This window comes from Schistocerca americana, chromosome 4 (assembly GCF_021461395.2).
Source record: "Schistocerca americana isolate TAMUIC-IGC-003095 chromosome 4, iqSchAmer2.1, whole genome shotgun sequence".
NCBI lineage: Eukaryota > Metazoa > Arthropoda > Insecta > Orthoptera > Acrididae > Schistocerca > Schistocerca americana.
In genome coordinates, this window is record NC_060122.1 from 607,259,246 (window position 1) to 607,278,999 (window position 19,754).

Genomic DNA, 19,754 nt, shown 5'->3' on the forward strand with positions numbered 1-19,754 from the left:
AATTCTCTATTGGGTTTAAATCCGGGACTTTTCGCGAGTCAGGGTAGTACAATAAACTTGTCCTGGCGCTCTTCGAAACACGCACGCAAACTGCGAGCCGTGTGGCACATTGCATTTGAAACGTCCCCTTCGAAAAATTAAGAATGACTGTGCTGGTAAACCTCTTACGTTATTTGATTTTCAAACAGCTGAGCAAAACTGAACGTACTCAGACATTTCTCTCTTTACTTATTCTGATCATCACTAAAGTGACACAATATTTTCAGCGCAGCGCAATCTGACTTTCAATAATCCCTACAAAAGAATGGCCAAGACTACCAATAACTTATACCTTTCACGAATCACTTACCTCACAAAAATCTTCGTTACTCGAACTACTGCAATACAGCGAGCGCCAATACTGCCAGCTAGATAAAAGATTCTAACTACTGAAGGCACTAACTACTGATAGGCATAGTTAGCAAATGAAAGATATTGATGCAGAACGCCGGCCATGTGGCCGTTCGGTTCTAGGCATTTCAGTCTGGAACCGCGTGGCCGCTACGGTCGCAGGTTCGAATCCTTCCTCGGGCATGGATGTGTGTGATGTCCTTAGGTTCGTTAGGTTTATGTAATTCTAAGTTCTAGGGGACTGGTGACCTCAGATGTTAAGTCCCATACTGCTAAGAGCCATTTTGACGGACACATGTCCAGATCGTCCGCTCTCAAAACCCTGCCATCTGTCTTCCCACACCCACCACTGCTGGCGGCTCACCTCCAACTGCGGAACGCTACGCGCTGTTCACATCCAAGTGCTCAACACTACAATAGTAAATATTCCAACAATGCAAACCAGCCACAGACTGCACACAGCGCAGTCAGTGATTTTCATAGAGAGCGCTACGTGGCGTTACCAACATAAAAACCTAAACAGCCTACTTACATATTGGCCTGCTGGAACATGACACCGTGGCGAGGAAAAACAAACTGCATATAGGGGTGGGCATGATGTCCAAGAATAGTTGCGTACTGTACTGATCCATTGTGCCTTCCAGAACGACGAGATCACACAAGGAATGCCACGAAGACATTCGACCATAATGCTCCATCCGTCGGCCTGGACCCTGCAGATGGTTCTTGCAGTGTTTTTTTGCTTTTAGACATTGAACGCCGTACATGCCAACATCATCTGTTCGATGGAGCACAGCACGTGATTCACCTAAAAACGGCCACCTGTCACCACCCAGCGGACGTACAGTCGCGGTACTGCCGTGCAAATTCCGGTCCTCGTCGCCAATGAACATCGGTCAGCATTGGTGCATGAAGCAGCCGCCTGCTGCATAGGTCCATACGCAGCAATACCTGCCGAACAGTCCTTGAGAAAACTCTGTTGCTAGCCCCTTGGTTCATCTGGGTGGTCAGTTACTCAATTGCACGTCTATTCGCCCGTATACGTATCTGCAGCCGTCGTTCACCTCTGTCATCTATGGCTTGTGTTGCTCCACAGTCGCATCGACGCCGGTTTTGGATAGCGCCATTTTGCCATACATGATATACTTTAACCACAGTAACACTCGAACTGTTTTCAAAGTTAGTCGTTTCGGGAACGCTTCCACCCTAGGTCCGATAAATCGCTCCGTTTCCGCATCACGACAACGTCTGCGCTGTTTTCCCCGTCTCCCAGCACGTTTTATCTACTCTCTACTGCTAGCGCTGCCGAGTATCGTCTGTGAATGGTCATTGCATGTAGACGTGCAACACAGGTGGTGGTCACATTAATGTATTTGGATCGCGTATGTGATCTGCAACCCTGGCGTTAGTCGCTTCTGCTCCTCAATACTTTCGTCTTTGTTTGGTTTACTCTCAGTCCATATTTTGTTCCAATTACACTGTTCATTCCGTGCAACAGAGCCTGTAATTCTTCTGATTTCACTGAGGATAGCATCTAATCAGCAAATCTTATCACCGATATCATTTCGCTTTGAATTTTAATCTCAGTTCTGAACCTTCTTTTATCTCTTTCATTGTTTCTTCGATATACAGTTTGAATAGTAGAGGGAATGATGGTCACTTTTAATACGAGTACTTCTATCTGAGTATTCCATTCTGATTTTTCCCTTTCGATTCTAGTACATACTGTAGCTTGCCAACATTGACGTATAGTGTATACTTATTTTTCTGAGAATTTGAAACATCTTCTGTCATTTTATATTGTGAGTTTTTGTAAGTCGACAAATGCTATCTCTCGATTTATGCAAAGTAATGTCAGAACTGCCTCTCTCGTTCGTTAATGTTTCCTAAGCCATACTGATTGTTATCTAACAGAGCCTCAATTTTCTTTTCTGTTCTTCTGCATATTATTGTCAGAAACGTGAATGCGTTAGCTGTTAAGTTAATTCTGCGATATTCTAGCATTTATCTGTCTTTGGTATCTTTGATCTGTGAAGATGATACTCTTCCGAAAATTTGTTGGTATCACTGCTGCCATCACAGCTGTGAGAAACCCCGAGCTAATGCTCGATTCTCAATGGACTCTGTTTCTCTATCACGTGAGAAGACAGTTACTCTCAATCGTAGAGGCTTCCGATGTTGTCTTGCCACCTACCCGCTCTCCCCATTGAGTTTAACATATCACGTAAGAGAGGCTTTTGTCATTAATAATATAGTCTCTTTCACTCGTTACATGAGTCTGTCGTTGGGCTAACTTTTCGATTTCGCGTGTAGAAATCACGTCGTTTTGAAGCGAAGAATTCGTTGAATGTTCGGAGCGCATTTTCACACGAAAAGAAAGTTCCTTAAGGTTGAAACTTCCTGGCAGATTAAAACTGTGTGCCCGACCGAGACTCGAACTCGGGACCTTTGCCTTTCGCGGGCAAGTGCTCTACAGTTTTAATCTGCAAGGAAGTTTCATATCAGCGCACACTCCGCTGCAGAGTGAAAATCTCATTCTGGAAACTTCCTTACGGTTGTTCGACAGAGAGAGGAAAAGGTGAAAATCTGAGGCCACAAGATCAGGTAAATTAAGTGGGTTTGAAACGACTTGCCAATGTAACTTCAGTACAGTGTTTTTCTGTCAGTCTAGCAGAATGTGGGCGGGCGTTATCGAGGAGTAGCATCACTTCAAGCAGGTTTCCTGGTCGTTGTTCTTGGATTGCGTCTGCAAGACGTCTTAGTTGTTCTTTATTCGTGTCAGAGATACACTAAAATGAACACATATACAATACATACAAAGAAAACTATACAGTATTCACCCAGAATTGGGCAACTTTGATAGCATTGGGTGCTGCAGACGTTAAGTCCTTCATGCTACAGCTGGTTGGACATAAGTTACATTTGAAGAGACGCCGGGTTGTCTGCAATTCACCGCATTCACACAGTGTTGTGTTGGCATTTGGAAGTTCCATTTAAGGAGATTGTCCCTCGATCTTGCAACTTCGGTCCGTAGTCTGTTCAGGGACTTCCAGATGACCCACTTCTCCTTGTGTCCAGGTGGCAGGGATTCTTGTGGTGTCATCCAGTTTGACAGGTGTTGGCATGTTTCATTCCACTTGGTGAGTCGGGTAACCGCAGCGGATCCTTCTAACGGCTGTGAAGTTGTTAGGAAACTCTTGTTGGACTTCAGTCGTGGCTTGGCAGGTTGTTGTCCAAAGAGTGGATGTGAGGTCACTGTATTTGATTTATGCCTCTCGATGTTAGCGGCGACCTCTCTTCTGATGTCACATGGAGCAATCCCAGTGAGACATTGAACTTTGTCCATGGGGGTTGGCCTTAGGCAGCCTGTACCAATCCTACAGCTGTCATTTAAGGCTACATCAACCTGATTTGCATGTACTGAATTGTACCACTCTGGGCTAGCATACTCTCCTGCAAAATAGGATAAGGCAAGAGCTGTTGTTCTTTATGTTTGTGGATGTGTACCCCAGTTCGATCCCGCCAGTTTCCGAAGAACGCAGTTTCTTGAGGATACTTTCTGCTTCAGCTTCAGACAGTGTTCCTTGTAGGTTAGTGTACGGTCGAGAGTAACACCCAAATACCTGGGGTGGGAGCAATATTCTAGTGCAACTCCATTCCAGAATATTTCAAGTTTCCTGTCAGTTTGTTTATGTTTCAGATGGAATGAACACACTTACGTTTTCTTAGGATTGGATGCAAGTTGATTCTTTTCATAGTAAGCACCAAGCTGTTGTAGACCGTGTGTAAGCATTATCTCTACATCTTCAAACCGACTGCCCTGGACAGCAAGAGCAAGGTCATCAGCATATATGAAACTTTTGCATCCTTGAGGCTGTGGTTGATCGTTAGTGTACACATTAAATAAAATAGGTGACGGTACACGTCCTTGAGGGAAACCGTTCATTTGATTTCTCCATAGGCTGCGTTTTCCTTGAAAGTCCACGAAAAAACGTCGATTCTGTAGGAGTGTTGCAATTATCCTCGTCAGCGCATAGTCGTTAGTCAGATTGTAGATTTTGTGCAGTAACACTCTGTGGTTTACGATGTCAAAGGCCGCCGAAAGGTCAAGAAAACCTACACCTGTTATCTTTATCTGCTCGAAGCCATCTTCTACGAACAGAGGTACAAGCAAATGATGTCTTAGTTGTTGACAGTAAATGTCAGCAGTGATGGTTACACCTCGGTGAAGCAATTCGTAGTACACCATACTGTCGTTGATCCACCAAATGCGTAACATTATCTTTTGTAAATGAGCGCAGTTCTTTGGACGGGGAGTTGTTTCTCTGTTTGGGCTCAACCATTCCTTTCTCTTCGTTCTGTGGGCGTAAATAAACCATTTCTCGTCATCAGTAACGATACAGGATAGGAACGGTCGGTGTTGTTCACGAGACAACTGATGGCGAGCAAGCAGAGATGCACATATGGCCTCCAGCTGATCTTGGTGATTTTGGCTTAGAGCATGCAGTATTCATACATCCGATTTTTGAACCTTCCCCATCGCACGCAAATGTCGCACAATGGTGGAATGATCAAAGTTCATCATATTTCCCACTTCTCGAGTACGTGGATCATTGTGGATTAATGAGTTTAAACGATCTTTATTAAACCCGAAGGTCTTCCTGAATGAGGACAGTCACTAATATCAGAACGATGCTCCTTAAAACTAGAAAACCATTTTCTTGACGTGCTCTGTCCAACTGCACTACACGCAGACACGGCGCAAATGTTTCTGGGTTCTCCGCTGCTCCCACCCTTCTGCTGAACTCAAACAGAAGAATACGTCGGAAGTGATCCGATTTCTAGACTTGATACACCGTTTTCTGGTGTCCACATCTCCACTCACTGTCTCCAAATGATAAAACGATAATAAGAATACTCAAACAGTAATACTTACAAAAAAAATGACAGTCGATAAATAAACCCATAGCAACCCGAAACCCAACATGTAAAACAAAAATACTACGTACTTATGCAATGCACCACCTTAATATTTTTCGATTTATTCACACTGTTTTGCAGTTGTTTCGTCTTAGGCTGCTACCACTCCCTGTTGATTTCATTTCTAGGTAACTAATATTGCTGTATTCCCTTCCTCTTTTGAACATATTCATACTACTTTCTTTCTTCAATCAAATATTTTTACAAATACTTAACCATTCCTTCTCACTTACCTCTCTTATATTTTCCTGCCCGTATTATGTGAGGTGCCAAGTATCTGCGTCAGAAGCTATGCGTTAACCTGCTGTCTGGGAGAAAAAACAGTTTTGTGGGTAACGTCCTTTGATTCAACGTATAAGTCAATGAACTAGAATCATGACGAAACAGCTCACAGGTGAACGGCCGGATGGCAGTGTCGAGCAGCCCGTTGGACACACATCCGGCCGTTCACCCGTGAGCTATTTCGTCATCATTTGCGCCGGAGAAAGTTGAAGAATCACAACTACAGTCATGTTTCTCATTGGTTCTAAAGAGCATTCTCATGTGAACAAAACCTTCTATATCGTTTAAATATGTCTTTCTTTATAACGTCGTTTCGGCTACTGTTATCATCAGATCAAAAGTTTGAACTTATAAAATAAGGTTCAATAGCCGGAACAACGTTATAAATAAAGGTATACAGCATGTAACGGATATAAGTGCAGATAGTTTTGTGTGTGGTACCTTAATATGTATGCACATCAGTATTTTGGCTCCTTTCCTCGCTGTCGATCATTCTTCCCACAAATACGTCACAAGCTTCACGAACTGATGTTTTCAAAAGGTTCAAATAGCTCTGAGCGCTATGGGACTTAACTGCTGAGGTCATCAGTCCCCTAGAACTTAGAACTACTTAAACCTAATTAACCTAAGGACATCACACACATCCATGCCCGAGGCAGGATTCGAACCTGCGACCGTAGCGGTCGCGTGATTCCAGACTGTAACGCCTAGAACCGCTCGGCCACTCGGGCCGGCAACTGATGTTTTCTGCAGGTTCATAAGTGCGCTACTAAGTGGACTACGCCTGTCTGTATACACTAAGTGTTTTGTGACCATGCGACCATGCTTATAACACCTCACCTGCTGCCCAGAGCAAAGCAAGTATTAATGGTTTGCTCTTGACACACATACTCGGAGGTACTAACCAATCTAAAAACATACGATCTGTAGTAGCTACAGTTGTTAATGGGTAAACAGATTTAATGTTGTTCGGTACACCACCCTCATCCACCAACAAAAATATTTGCTGTTATATCCGTTACACCATGTATATAAGTGATCTAGATGTTTTATTCACAAAATATCCACAATGATTGCGGACGCATACAGAAAAGTTGTTTTCTTTGTAATACACTCCTGGAAATGGAAAAAAGAACACATTGACACCGGTGTGTCAGACCCACCATACTTGCTCCGGACACTGCGAGAGGGCTGTACAAGCAATGATCACACGCACGGCACAGCGGACACACCAGGAACCGCGGTGTTGGCCGTCGAATGGCGCTAGCTGCGCAGCATTTGTGCACCGCCGCCGTCAGTGTCAGCCAGTTTGCCGTGGCATACGGAGCTCCATCGCAGTCTTTAACACTGGTAGCATGCCGCGACAGCGTGGGCGTGAACCGTATGTGCAGTTGACGGACTTTGAGCGAGGGCGTATAGTGGGCATGCGGGAGGCCGGGTGGACGTACCGCCGAATTGCTCAACACGTGGGGCGTGAGGTCCCCACAGTACATCGATGTTGTCGCCAGTGGTCGGCGGAAGGTGCACGTGCCCGTCGACCTGGGACCGGACCGCAGCGACGCACGGATGCACGCCAAGACCGTAGGATCCAACGCAGTGCCGTAGGGGACCGCACTGCCACTTCCCAGCAAATTAGGGACACTGTTGCTCCTGGGGTATCGGCGAGGACCATTCGCAACCGTCTCCATGAAGCTGGGATACGGTCCCGCACACCGTTAGGCCGTCTTCCGCTCACGCCCCAACATCGTGCAGCCCGCCTCCAGTGGTGTCGCGACAGGCGTGAATGGAGGGACGAATGGAGACGTGTCGTCTTCAGCGATGAGAGTCGCTTCTGCCTTGGTGCCAATGATGGTCGTATGCGTGTTTGGCGCCGTGCAGGTGAGCGCCACAATCAGGACTGCATACGACCGAGGCACACAGGGCCAACACCCGGAATCATGGTGTGGGGAGCGATCTCCTACACTGGCCGTACACCACTGGTGATCGTCGAGGGGACACTGAATAGTGCACGGTACATCCAAACCGTCATCGAACCCATCGTTCTACCATTCCTAGACCGGCAAGGGAACTTGCTGTTCCAACAGGACAATGCACGTCCGCATGTATCCCGTGCCACCCAACGTGCTCTAGAAGGTGTAAGTCAACTACCCTGGCCAGCAAGATCTCCGGATCTGTCCCCCATTGAGCATGTTTGGGACTGGATGAAGCGTCGTCTCACGCGGTCTGCACGTCCAGCACGAACGCTGGTCCAACTGAGGCGCCAGGTGGAAATGGCATGGCAAGCCGTTCCACAGGACTACATCCAGCATCTCTACGATCGTCTCCATGGGAGAATAGCAGCCTGCATTGCTGCGAAAGGTGGATATACACTGTACTAGTGCCGACATTGTGCATGCTCTGTTGCTTGTGTCTGTGTGCCTGTGGTTCTGTCAGTGTGATCATGTGATGTATCTGACCCCAGGAATGTGTCAACAAAGTTTCCCCTTCCTGGGACAATGAATTCACGGTGTTCTTATTTCAATTTCCAGGAGTGTAAATGACACTTGCCTTCTTTGGTCTGCGTGACACAGTACAGTTCTGGTTTTTTTCTACATCTACATCTACATCCATACTCCGCAAGCCACCGGACGGTGTGTGGCGGAGGGTGAAACGTCTACATCTACATCTACATCTACATTGATACTCCGCAAGCCACCCAACGGTGTGTGGCGGAGGGCACCTTACGTGCCACTGTCATTACCTCCCTTTCCTGTTCCAGTCGCGTATGGTTCGCGGGAAGAACGACTGTCTGAAAGCCTCCGTGCGCGCTCTAATCTCTCTAATTTTACATTCGTGATCTCCTCGGGAAGTATAAGTAGGGGGAAGCAATATATTCGATACCTCATCCAGAAACGCATCCTCTCGAAACCTGGCGAGCAAGCTACACCGCGATGCAGAGCGCCTCTCTTGCAGAGTCTGCCACTTGAGTTTATTAAACATCTCCGTAACGCTATCACGGTTACCAAATAACCCAGTGACGAAACGCGCCGCTCTTCTTTGGATCTTCTCTATCTCCTCCGTCAACCCGACCTGGTACGGATCCCACACTGATGAGCAATACTCAAGTATAGGTCGAACGAGTGTTTTGTAAGCCACCTCCTTTGTTGATGGACTACATTTTCTAAGCACTCTCCCAATGAATCTCAACCTGGTACCCGCCTTACCAACAATTAGTTTTATATGATCATTCCACTTCAAATCGTTCCGTACGCATACTCCCAGATATTTTACTGAAGTAACTGCTACCAGTGTTTGTTCCGCTATCATATAATCATACAATAAAGGATCCTTCTTTCTATGTATTCGCAATACATTACATTTGTCTATGTTAAGGGTCAGTTGCCACTCCCTGCACCAAGTGCCTATCCGCTGCAGATCTTCCTGTATTTCGCTACAATTTTCTGACCTTACGGAGTAAGTAAAATTTGCCAGTTGAAATAGTATCCATTATCATTCTTAATATTACTTTTATACTCATAATGCAATTCTTTTATCTAATAGGAACTTCACAGACTTCCAGTTTCCTTAAAATAGACTCAGTAATTATCGCAAAATATAAGTTATTCCAAACAGTATTATGCCCTACATGCCGCTCTTGTTATGGGACAGCGCCCATAAATAAAGTTACGACAGGGTTGACCTCGGTTTTAATTACTGTTTTATAGTGGTTTCTATGGCCAGTTCACCATATGAATATCAATTTCATCTGAATGCTTTATCAAAAATGTTCGCATCACATAGGGCTAGAATATTGTTTAAAAGCAATGACTTCCTTCTTGTCTGGGATAGTATCAGTGTTGTTGGCTACCGCGTAGTTGTTATAAACGTACAGCTACTCACAGCGGTCCAGCGTGGACGGTAATTGTCATACGGCAGCAAAACTCGATAGATATTCTAATGAATTAATGCGGAACCGATTTACACTGGAAAAAAAGTGTTCCAATTTTGGCCACCAGGTGCAAATCTGGCGCTGTGAATGTAAGAAAGTTATGTAGACGTGCTTCCATGTGTAATGGATTAGGAACGGGACGTGGGCAGAAAAGGTTAGTGACACTACGTTCATTTCATTACTAACCGCCGCTTACACAGTTTGTTCAATATGAGCACCGGAGACGTCGACGAGATACTGTACTGCGCCAGATTTGTGCCTGGTGGCCACAACTGGAACTAATTTTTTCCGGTGTAAATCGGCCCTGCATTAAAGCATTAGCATATCTACCAAGTTTCGTCGCCTTATCATAATTACGGCCCCCCGCCACTGGACCTCCATGAATAGCTGCACTTTAGTTGTAACCATCTAGTACTGCAATTCGTTCAGTATGTACCTCTTGGTTGCAATAGATTATAAAGTTCAAATAAGGAAAAAAAACCGCCTCACAGCTCATGTCGCTAGCACACGCCTGTGCGGGAGAACTCGACTTAAGAGGTAAATCGGTTCGAACCCTGGTGGTGAAAAATTTTTTACTGCCATTATTTGGCCGGCAGGGGAATGAAGTGAGGAAGTGTGACATGTTGATGCTGATACGTCCGTCTGATGGGGGTGTTAACCTCGGCGGCCCCCTTGGTGGGTAGACCTTCATAATAAGTCGAAGAATCACAATGGTAATCCATATTCGGTAGGACCTTGCAAAGGGTGGCTGTGCAGTATTCGTGCATCTGCTGCCCTACACTGCGTCCTTGAGTATGGGACTAGTTCGACTTTCCTGAAAGGATGAAGATTAGGGTCACTGGAGACGATGTACAAGGTGGGACTGAGGAAAAGTCTGAAAGAAGAGTGGTCGAGTTTCTTTCAAAGAAACCGTCTCGGTATTTGGCTTGGGCGACTTAGGGAAACTGAGGAAAACCAAAATCTGAATTGTCGGACGGACATTTTTACCCCGTCCTCCCGATTACAAGTCGCGTGTTTTACCGTTACCCATGCTGTCTTGTTCAGTATTAGGCTCAAGTGTTGTCACTCCTTGGTATCACTGTATCCGATAGAGAACTTCGGCTCTGCATATCTGCCATTTAAAATAATAAGACGTCTTATTGTATCTATTTGGACATTCATCCTTCGTCAGTTTCGGACAGCCTGCTATAAAGTGTTCAGTAGTTACGAAATCTAAAATCCTGTGTCATTTTCGTGTAAACATTTTTAGAGTAATTTGCTCTTAAGGCCAGATCGGAACTACTGAGTTAGCTGCAGATTCTCCTCTCATTCTTCTTATTTTAAAATGTGTTCTCTCTGTGTCCACCTCAGTAGCTCCGTAACACGGTGTCTGGTTGCTAAGGAGAGTCGAGTGAGATGGAACAGTGGTCAGCACGCTAGACTCGCATTCGTGAGACGATGGTTCAAATCCGCGTCCAGTCATTCACATTTAGGTTTTCCGTGATTATCCTAATTCGCTCCGGACAACTCCGGGATGATTCTCTTGAAAGGGCACGGCCCATTTCCTTCCCCATTCTCGACACCATCCGAGCTTTTACTCTGTCTCTAATGACTTCGCGTCAGTCTGGAACCGCGCGACCGCTACGATCGCAGGTTCGAATCCTGCCTCGGGCACGGATGTGTGTAATGTCCTTAGGTTAGTTACGTTTAAGTAGTTATAAGTTCTAGGGGACTGATGACCTCAAATGTTAAGTCCCGTAGTGCTCAGAGCCATTTGAACCATCTAATGACTTCGATGTCGACGGGACGTTAAACCCAATTTTCCTTCTTTTTTCTTCTGCTATGCAGAGGACCTAGATTCTATTCCCACTATATCCAGAGACCTTTGCTTGGTGAGAGGGCTATAATGTGGTGGACTCAGCCTCATAAGTAGCAGCTCCAAAGTCAAGTAAGGCGACAACGAACAGGATAGCAGTATGTTGACCGCATGACCCTCCATACCATATCCAAATGATGCCAGTGGTACAGGATGACATGGCGGTCGGTCGGTAGGATTAGCCCGTCTGAGTCCGCCAATGCGGAACTCTGCTTTTACTTTGCTTTGCGTTCTCTCTGTCCATGTCTGAGGTATTATTACTTTCAAAACCACAGCGCCATAATCGGTAGCACCCGACAAATCAAACCGTAAGACTTTTTGGAGCATTGTTCCAGGAAACAGCAAGCTCAGGTAGTGTTACAAATGGAGCGCTGCCAAATGCCACTCAAGGTATCACTCGCATACATACCGATTTTCACAGTAACTATGCAGTCGTTTTCTGTCGCGTTAACAAGACCCTTGTTATCTGCGAGCGTGGAGTTTATATCAACTGATTCAACCTTTTATCACAATGAGAAATCTTCGCAGTGTAGATCTCCCATCTCTTACTACTGTATTTTTATTTATTTATTTATATAGGTTTCATCGTTTTCCAAAGTACGAGTAATCAGTTTCATAGCACGATCTATCGCGTTTCATGTGGATAATGACAGAAGGATTGTTAAGACATAACTACTTCTTAGGGCCCAAACGGAAGCATAATAAGTATTATAATCACAAAAAACAGTTGCAGCTATCGTTTTACGAGAACTGATTTACCGTGTAGTAAATGAAGGTGTATTTCATTAAAAAAAAATTGCCGGTTAATCTTTGATGATTTATTTTAGAATAAACCTTCAACTTGGTAGCTGTGTTCTGCCGCACGAACTTAATCTTTCGTCTAGCCAGGCACCTTTAAAAAACTGGATCACAATGGCAAAATATTTGTCCTAATTGTTTCTTCGCTGTCTTTAAAGTCCATCTCCGTGCGGTACAACGTATCTAGTTTCCACAGAGTTAATATTTTCTTGCACCGTTCACAAACAGCTACCTCTACATTTGTGTACATCGTCCATAAAGTACTCAAATTAAGCACTCTTTATTTCCTTTTTCTGCTATGAAAAAGATGTTCTTTTTCCACTATCTCAAACATTTTCCTTAAGTTTTTTCTTGGGGGCGCAATCTGTCCCCTTTTGTCTCGTATTCTTTCTGCTATTTTGTCGAAAGTTGTCTTAGTGAAATCGTGGCTCTTTGGAGATGCAAGTGAAAAGAAGTAAAAGAACAACAACCAGCCGCTTGCAGTAGCGCTGCTTATTTTTTAAAAAAAACTAGTACCGTTACAACTTTTGAACGGAGACTATCATCGGATGTCTATTACGTTTATTTTTTCAACATACATTATGGTGAACACAAGACGTCTGCTGTTTGCGGTTGTGATGAATATTTCTTCGAGTGGTGTTGCCCTGGAGTAAGCACCGACAACAGAAAAAGGAAATTTTCCTTTAATTACACCTAAAAGAAAATAAACAACTTTTTAAGTGAGTTCGTTTTGTGCTACTTACACCGAAAATTCTTACTCTAGGGCAGTACTATGCAGGTAGACTCTGGCATAACCAAAAACGGCTGCGCTGCGTAATTATAACTAGGAAATAAAGGTGAAGAGGCGCCTCATGGTGAACCTGCCTGTTAACCAATACTGGTGTTTTTTTAATAGTTAACTTTCTTAACGGTGTTTTCTTTTACTTTTTGTAAGAACTATCTTGTAATCTTTCTTTCTAATCAATCAGATAACTTAGTAAAATTAACGTCTCGGTGCAGCACATGTCCATGAAGACTATTTTCTATTATCGCTCTCTGTGGTTAGTGTCCGTTAAGCTATAGTGTATAAAAATATTCAGTATGCATAAGAACCAACACGAAACGACAATGGAAGACCTTGAAAGAAATACTCGCTTTAAAAAGGGTGTAAACAGGGATGCAATCTTTCGCCCGTACTGTTCAACCCAAACCTCGAAGAAACACTGACAGAAATGGAAGGAAGGTTCAAGAATGGGATTAAAATTCAGAGTGGAAGGGTACCAACAGTAAGTTAGCTGATCTCACTGCTATCTTCAGAGAATGTGAATTCAGAATTGCAGGACTTGGGGAATGGAATGAATAGTCTAATTAATACAGAAAATGAATTGAGAGTAAACTAAAGAATGACTAAACTAATGAGAAGTAGCAAAAATGATTTTAGCGATGAACTTCATATCAGAATTAGGGACCACGAAGTAGACGTAGTAAAGGAAGCAAAGTAACACATGGCGGACGAAGCAAGGCCAACATTACGAGTAAAAGAAGACTAGCACAGTCAAAGAGGGAAATTCTGGTCAAGGGAAGTCGACTATTATCCAGCGTCGGCCTCCATACCAGTAAGAAATATCTGAGAATGAACGTTTGGAGCACAGCATTGTATGATAGTGAAAACATGCACCACGGGAAACCGGATGAACTAAAGGTCTTGAGATGTGGCACTGTAGAAGGATGTTGAAAATTACTAACACTAATAAGATAAGGCTGGTTCCCGTTAGATCACCGAAGATAAGCGCTGTCGGGCTTGGCTAGCACTTGAATGAGTGACTGTTCGATGTGCCGAGCGCTGTTGGTGAGCGAGGTGCACTCAGTCCTTGTGAGGCAAATTGAGGAACTGGTTCACTGATTGTGAAAAGTAGCGGCTCTGGTCACGAAAACTGACAACGGCCGTGAGAGCGGTGTGCTCACCACATGCTCCTCCATATCCGCATCCGGTGACGCCTGTCGGCCGAGGATGATGCGGCGGTCGGTCGGTACCGCTGGGTCTTCCGAGACCTGTTCGAACAGAGTTAAGTTTTAGATAAGGTAAGGAATCAGGAGGTTCTCCGCAGGAGAAGAACATGTGGAAAACATTATCAACAAGACAGGACAGGACGATAGGACATCTGTTAAGACATCAGGGAATAACTTCCATAGTACTAGAGGGAGCTGTAGAGGGTAAAAACTGTACGACAAGACAGAGACTGGAAAGAGGACGCAGACAGTTAATGTATTCTGGGAATCGAAGATGTCTACGATTTTTGCCTGTTATCGAGATTGAAATTTGCAAGATATCATTCCCTAGGATTCCAAGACTTTCGACAATGTTTTAACTTTAAGTTTGAAGTCGGGTAACTTTTTTCGTGTGATATAATTACAAATTAACAATTTCAGATTTTTTTCTTTACTTCTAAAGTGAAACCTTTCTCCTTGCCAAATTTCATGATTCTAGACCAACGGAAAGTATCCTATAGGTTTTGATGAGAGAGTTTGCGAGTATCAGACTATGTGACGTATGTGGCTTCATCTTTTGATTGCACTGATTTAGAAGCTAACGTTTATTATAACGCCAAGGGGCCATAGACCTTATTATGTGACATAAATTTCGAGTTGATGCATTTACCCGTTCCCGAGAAAATGGGTGCTTAACAGACGGACGGACGGACAGACATTCTGACAACAAATGACGATTACTTTTTTCTTGTGGTGTAATTGCAAACTTTCTTTTGGTTGTAGTGTGAAACGTTGCTTCTTCCGAAATTTAGCGATTCTTCATCAGCAGGAAGTACCCTATAGGTTTTGATGAGCAAGTTTGTAAGTATCAAAATATGTGACAAAGATGACAGCATCTTTAGATTACGATGACTTAGAATCTTCACTTTGTTACAGCGCCAATCGAAGACCTTAATTATTCCTAACTAATTAAACTCCGTCCGAATAGGTCTCGAAAGACCCTAACGGCACCGACCGACCGCCATGTCGCCCTCAGTCCACAGCCGACACAGGATGCGACTATGGAGGGGCGTGTGGTCAGCACACCACTCTCGCGGCCGTTGTCGGTTTTCGTGACCGGAGCCGCTACTTCTAAATCTGGTAGCTCCCCAACTTGCCTCACAAGGGCTGAGTGAACCCTGCTTGTCAACAGCACTCGGTAGACCGGACGGTCACCCATCCAAGTTTTAGCCAAGCCCGACAGCGCTTAACTTCGGAGATCTGACGAGAGGCGGTGTTACCACTGTGTCAAGGCCGTTGGCCCATAGACCTTAATATGTGACAATTACATCTTGATCTACCTGTGCCTGAGAAAAAGGGTTTTGAAGAGTCATAGAGACAGGCAGACAGCAAACTGATCGTATAAGTGTTCTGCTTTTGCCCACTGAGATACGGAACCTTAAAAATGTTTGAACAATGATAGACGAGCTAGCATATCTTCGAACTAGATCGCGGATGCCAAGCTACTTCTTGTGAGGGTAGAGTCCACTCTTTGCTTTGTCGGTTGGTAGTTTCAAAGTATGTCTCTGAAGGAGAGGTCCAACGTATCTTCAATAAAGTGGCCAACAAGGGCGATGTACTTGAGGACAATATTATGGAAATGGAAGAGAATGTAGATGAAGACGAAATGAGAGATACGATACTGCGTGAAGAGTTTGACAGAGCACTGAAAGACCTGAGTCGAAACAAGGCCCTGGGAGTAGACAACATTCCATTAGAACTACTGACGGCCTTGGGAGAGCCAGTCCTGACAAAACTCTACCATCTGGTCAGCAAGATGTATGAGACAGGCGAAATACCCTCAGACTTCAAGTAGAATACAATAATTCCAATCCAAAGAACGCAGGTGTTGACAGATGTGAAAATTACCGAACTATCAGTTTAATAAGTCACAGCTGCAAAATACTAACACGAATTCTTTACAGACGAATGGAAAAACTGGTAGAAGCAGACCTCGAGGAAGATCAGTTTGGATTCCGTAGAAATATTGGAACACTTGAGGCAATAGTGACCTTACGACTTATGTTAGAAGAAAGATTAAGGAAAGGCAAACCTACGTTTCTAGCATTTGTAGACTTAGAGAAAGCTTTTGACAATGTTGACTGGAATACTATCTTTCAAATTCTGAAGGTGGCAGGGGTAAAATACAGGGAGGGAAAGGCTATTCACAATTTGTACAGGAACCAGATGGCAGCTATAAGAGTGGACGGGTATGAAAGGGAAGCAGTGGTTGGGAAGGGAGTGAGACAGGGTTGTAGCTTCTGCCCGATGTTATTCAATCTGTATATTGAGCAAGCAGTAAAGTAAACACGAGAAAATTCGAAGTAGGTATTAAAATCCATGGAGAAGAAATAAAAACTTTGAGGTTCGCCGATGACATTGTAGTTCTGTCAGAGACAGCAAAGGACTTGGAAGAGCAGTTGAACGGAATGGACAGTGTCTTGAAAGGAGGATATAAGATGAACATCAACGAAAGCAAAACGAGGATAATGGAATGTAGTCGAATTAAGTCGGGTGATGCTGAGGGAATTAGATTAGGAAATGAGTTTTGCTATTTGGGGAGCAAAATAACTGATGATGGTCGAAGTAGAGAGGATATAAAATGTAGACTGGCAATGGCAAGGAAAGCGTTTCTGAAGAAGACCAAGAGATGAATACACTATGGAGGTTCAGAAGGAAGGAGGTTGCAGTAAGTACTGGGAGATGAAGAAGCTTGCACAGGATAGGGTAACATGGAGAGCAGCATCAAACCAGCCTCAGGACTGAAGACCACAACAACAACAACAACAAATATGAAGGAGTGAGCAGGATTGTCAAGGAGTGAGAAGGGAATCGGCGGCACTAATAACTTAGTGATTCACTCCTGCCGACCGCTAATGGGTTGTTTTACTGCCGTCCCGCTCTTCCTGACAGCCTCTCTGCCTGGTGGGATGACACTGGGCTGGCGCCGCAGCCAAGTGAGGATTGAGAGAAGTTGTTTTTTTTTTCTTTATTGTGAGTTTAAACACCTTATACAAAGGCGGGCTGTCAGCAGCACAATATGCCGCTCTTCAGCGTCGACTTTGACAACAAGTAGTACAGAAAGGTGGCACAGAGAAGATAGTCAAAACGGTGGGCAAAAAATGTAGACACTAAAAATCGAAAAAACACGGAGCCGTCCACGCTGGACGAGAAACAGCACTAACACTAGGCGACACGGTGCACAGAACATGGATGATGGCGACGGCATGTGAACGGTGGTGGCGTGACGGCGAACAACACTACACACAAACGAAGGCACACACACGAAACACTGACGGCGACGATCTCCGGCGCGCGAATGTCCACTTAGCGTGTGCGAGTCGAGAGAAGTTGATCGCGCGCCGCTATCTTATCTGTCCGGCGGCTGTGGTGGCAGCGCTGTGGCGCCTGGAGGGGACGAACAGCTGAGCATCACTCAGTCACGCAGCGACCGCCGGCCGCTACGCGCAACGCTGCCACGACACGCTGAGCTTCATTCGGTGAGTAGCCGCGCCGCGCTGCACTACCCGTCGACAGGGACGCCGACGCCGCAGGCAGCAAGCAGTGTCAAAGTCTACGCGTTGTCCGTGATGGCCACTAGCTTATAATACGGTTAAAGTGTCGGGATTTGTTGACGCCAATGATCGTACTATACCAGAGTTCCTCCACACTATACGATTGGTCCTCCTTTCACAGCTTGCAGTTGTCTGTCTACTTCCTTGTTTTCGTGGTTCACGGGGACTTTCCCCGCGACAAAGTAGCACTACCGATTTTTCTGTTATCACGTAGCAGCCGGGCTTAAACGAGTAGCAACTGTACCAGTTCTTCAAAGTAAGAATAGTGGTCAATTTATAAATTATAATTTATAAATTACTTTAAACGACATAGCAGTCGGATAAGAGAAAGAGTGATACAAAGAAGAGACAAGGGGTCATAAATATCTTCTCTTAGTTTTCGTCCATTCCCCAACCACTTCTGTCCTCACTCCTCTCTGCTCCCACATCATCTCCCACTCCCCTTTCGCCAACTTTCCCTTCTTTTCCTTCCTCCCACGCACCTTGTTTACTTCTTGTTTACGTGAGGAACTTGCAACACTTTCGATACATTGCCAGCTACTTTAACCTTTTGTTTCGTAGAACAAAGATCATTCTCTTACTATTGTAAGAGAAGCTGCGTTTATTGTTTTAATTTATTGCGTGTCATCTCCCGAGTAGCGGCGACTTCACCTTCTGACACTTAAGCACTGTCATCGATGTGATGTACCACAGCAAGTATGTCCTGTTAATGTACCCCAGTACCCTCTACCGTGCTCACTACTTTTGAAACAAAGACATTGCGATATGTTCACGTGTTTAAATAACTTCGAGAATTATCCTGTAAGCAGATGACGCTGGTGCACATTAACAGCAAGTATTTGCAATGCTACCACAGAAATATAATGCCTGGAGAGAGAGCCGTAGTTCGCTTGGAAATCGATAGCGAATAAAACAATAAACACCACTGCGTGGAAAAAAATGTAGTAAGAGAATATCCTTTCTTCTCCATAACGAGAAATTTCACAGCTGGCGCCTCCAATTGGCAACGCTAACGAAGCAGCAAGACAGCCTTGTTCTATAAAGCTAGTTGCTGTTCTCGGAAAGCTAAGGTGTTCATTTCATTCCTGCTTTGGGTACAGGAGCAGATTTAAATCTATATTTTCCTTGTGTACGCAATATAGTGTCTTCAGATGGTGGCTGTATATTATTACGCTGACTTAAGAACCACATTGTATCGCCCTAGCCAGGTGCAGATTAAATTACATCTTCTGGGACTTTCGTAGACATACGATCCCGAAGTTTTGTTTATTTATGTATACGAGAAAGGGGGGGGGGGAGACAGGAGGAGATGTAGAGGTCAAGGGGCGGAGCGGAAAGGAGGGAGGTGGGATGAAATGAGCAAACGCCGTGTGTGTGTGTGTGTGTGTGTGTGTGTGTGTGTGTGAGAGAGAGAGAGAGAGAGAGAGAGAGAGAGAGAGAGAGAGAGAGAGAGAGAGGGGGGGGGGGGGGAATGTCTGTCAACCGCGATAACAGGAGGTGTGGAATGTGTCCCAACAAAAGGACGGTGGGTATTACGTGGCATTATAACCTCAAATTGCCGGCCGGAGTGGCCGTGCGGTTCTAGGCGCTACTTTCTGGAATCGAGCGACCGCTACGGTCGCAGGTTCGAATCCTGCCTCGGGCACGGATGTGTGTGATGTCTTTAGGTTAGTTAGGTTTAATTAGTTCTAAGTTCTAGGCGACTGATGACCTCAGAAGTTGAGTCGCATAGTGCTCAGAGCTATTTGAACCATTTTGATAACCTCAAATTCCTACAACATCGTGGTTCACTGGGATCCATTTGGTCCAATCAAATATTTCTACCATCGTTAGACTCCGTTGTGATCATGCAGCTTTTCCTATCCATCCATATAGTACTATCTACATTTATGGTTCCCCTGCATGAGAGTGTGATACCGAGTCAGAAGCTGATGTAAAC

The 19,754-nt window shown here is 44.7% G+C and overlaps 1 protein-coding gene and 1 non-coding gene across 3 annotated transcripts in view; one reads left to right on the plus strand and one right to left on the minus strand.

Moving 5' to 3' along the window:
* Nucleotides 1-19,754, plus strand: part of LOC124613970 (xenotropic and polytropic retrovirus receptor 1) — a 286,213-nt gene that overhangs the window by 98,030 nt on the left and 168,429 nt on the right. Inside the window, exon 1 of one of the 2 annotated variants that reach the window (XM_047142758.1) lies at nucleotides 17,681-17,740. The exons of the other annotated variant lie outside the window; for it this stretch is intronic. The gene's annotated coding sequence lies outside the window, so the exon portion shown is untranslated. Of the gene's footprint in view, nucleotides 1-17,680; nucleotides 17,741-19,754 lie in introns of those variants that run through there. 2 annotated transcript variants of the gene reach the window in all.
* On the minus strand, nucleotides 6,300-6,383 carry Trnas-gga. The gene is given in 2 exon segments: nucleotides 6,300-6,334; nucleotides 6,344-6,383. It is a non-coding gene; the product is annotated as a tRNA-Ser (tRNA).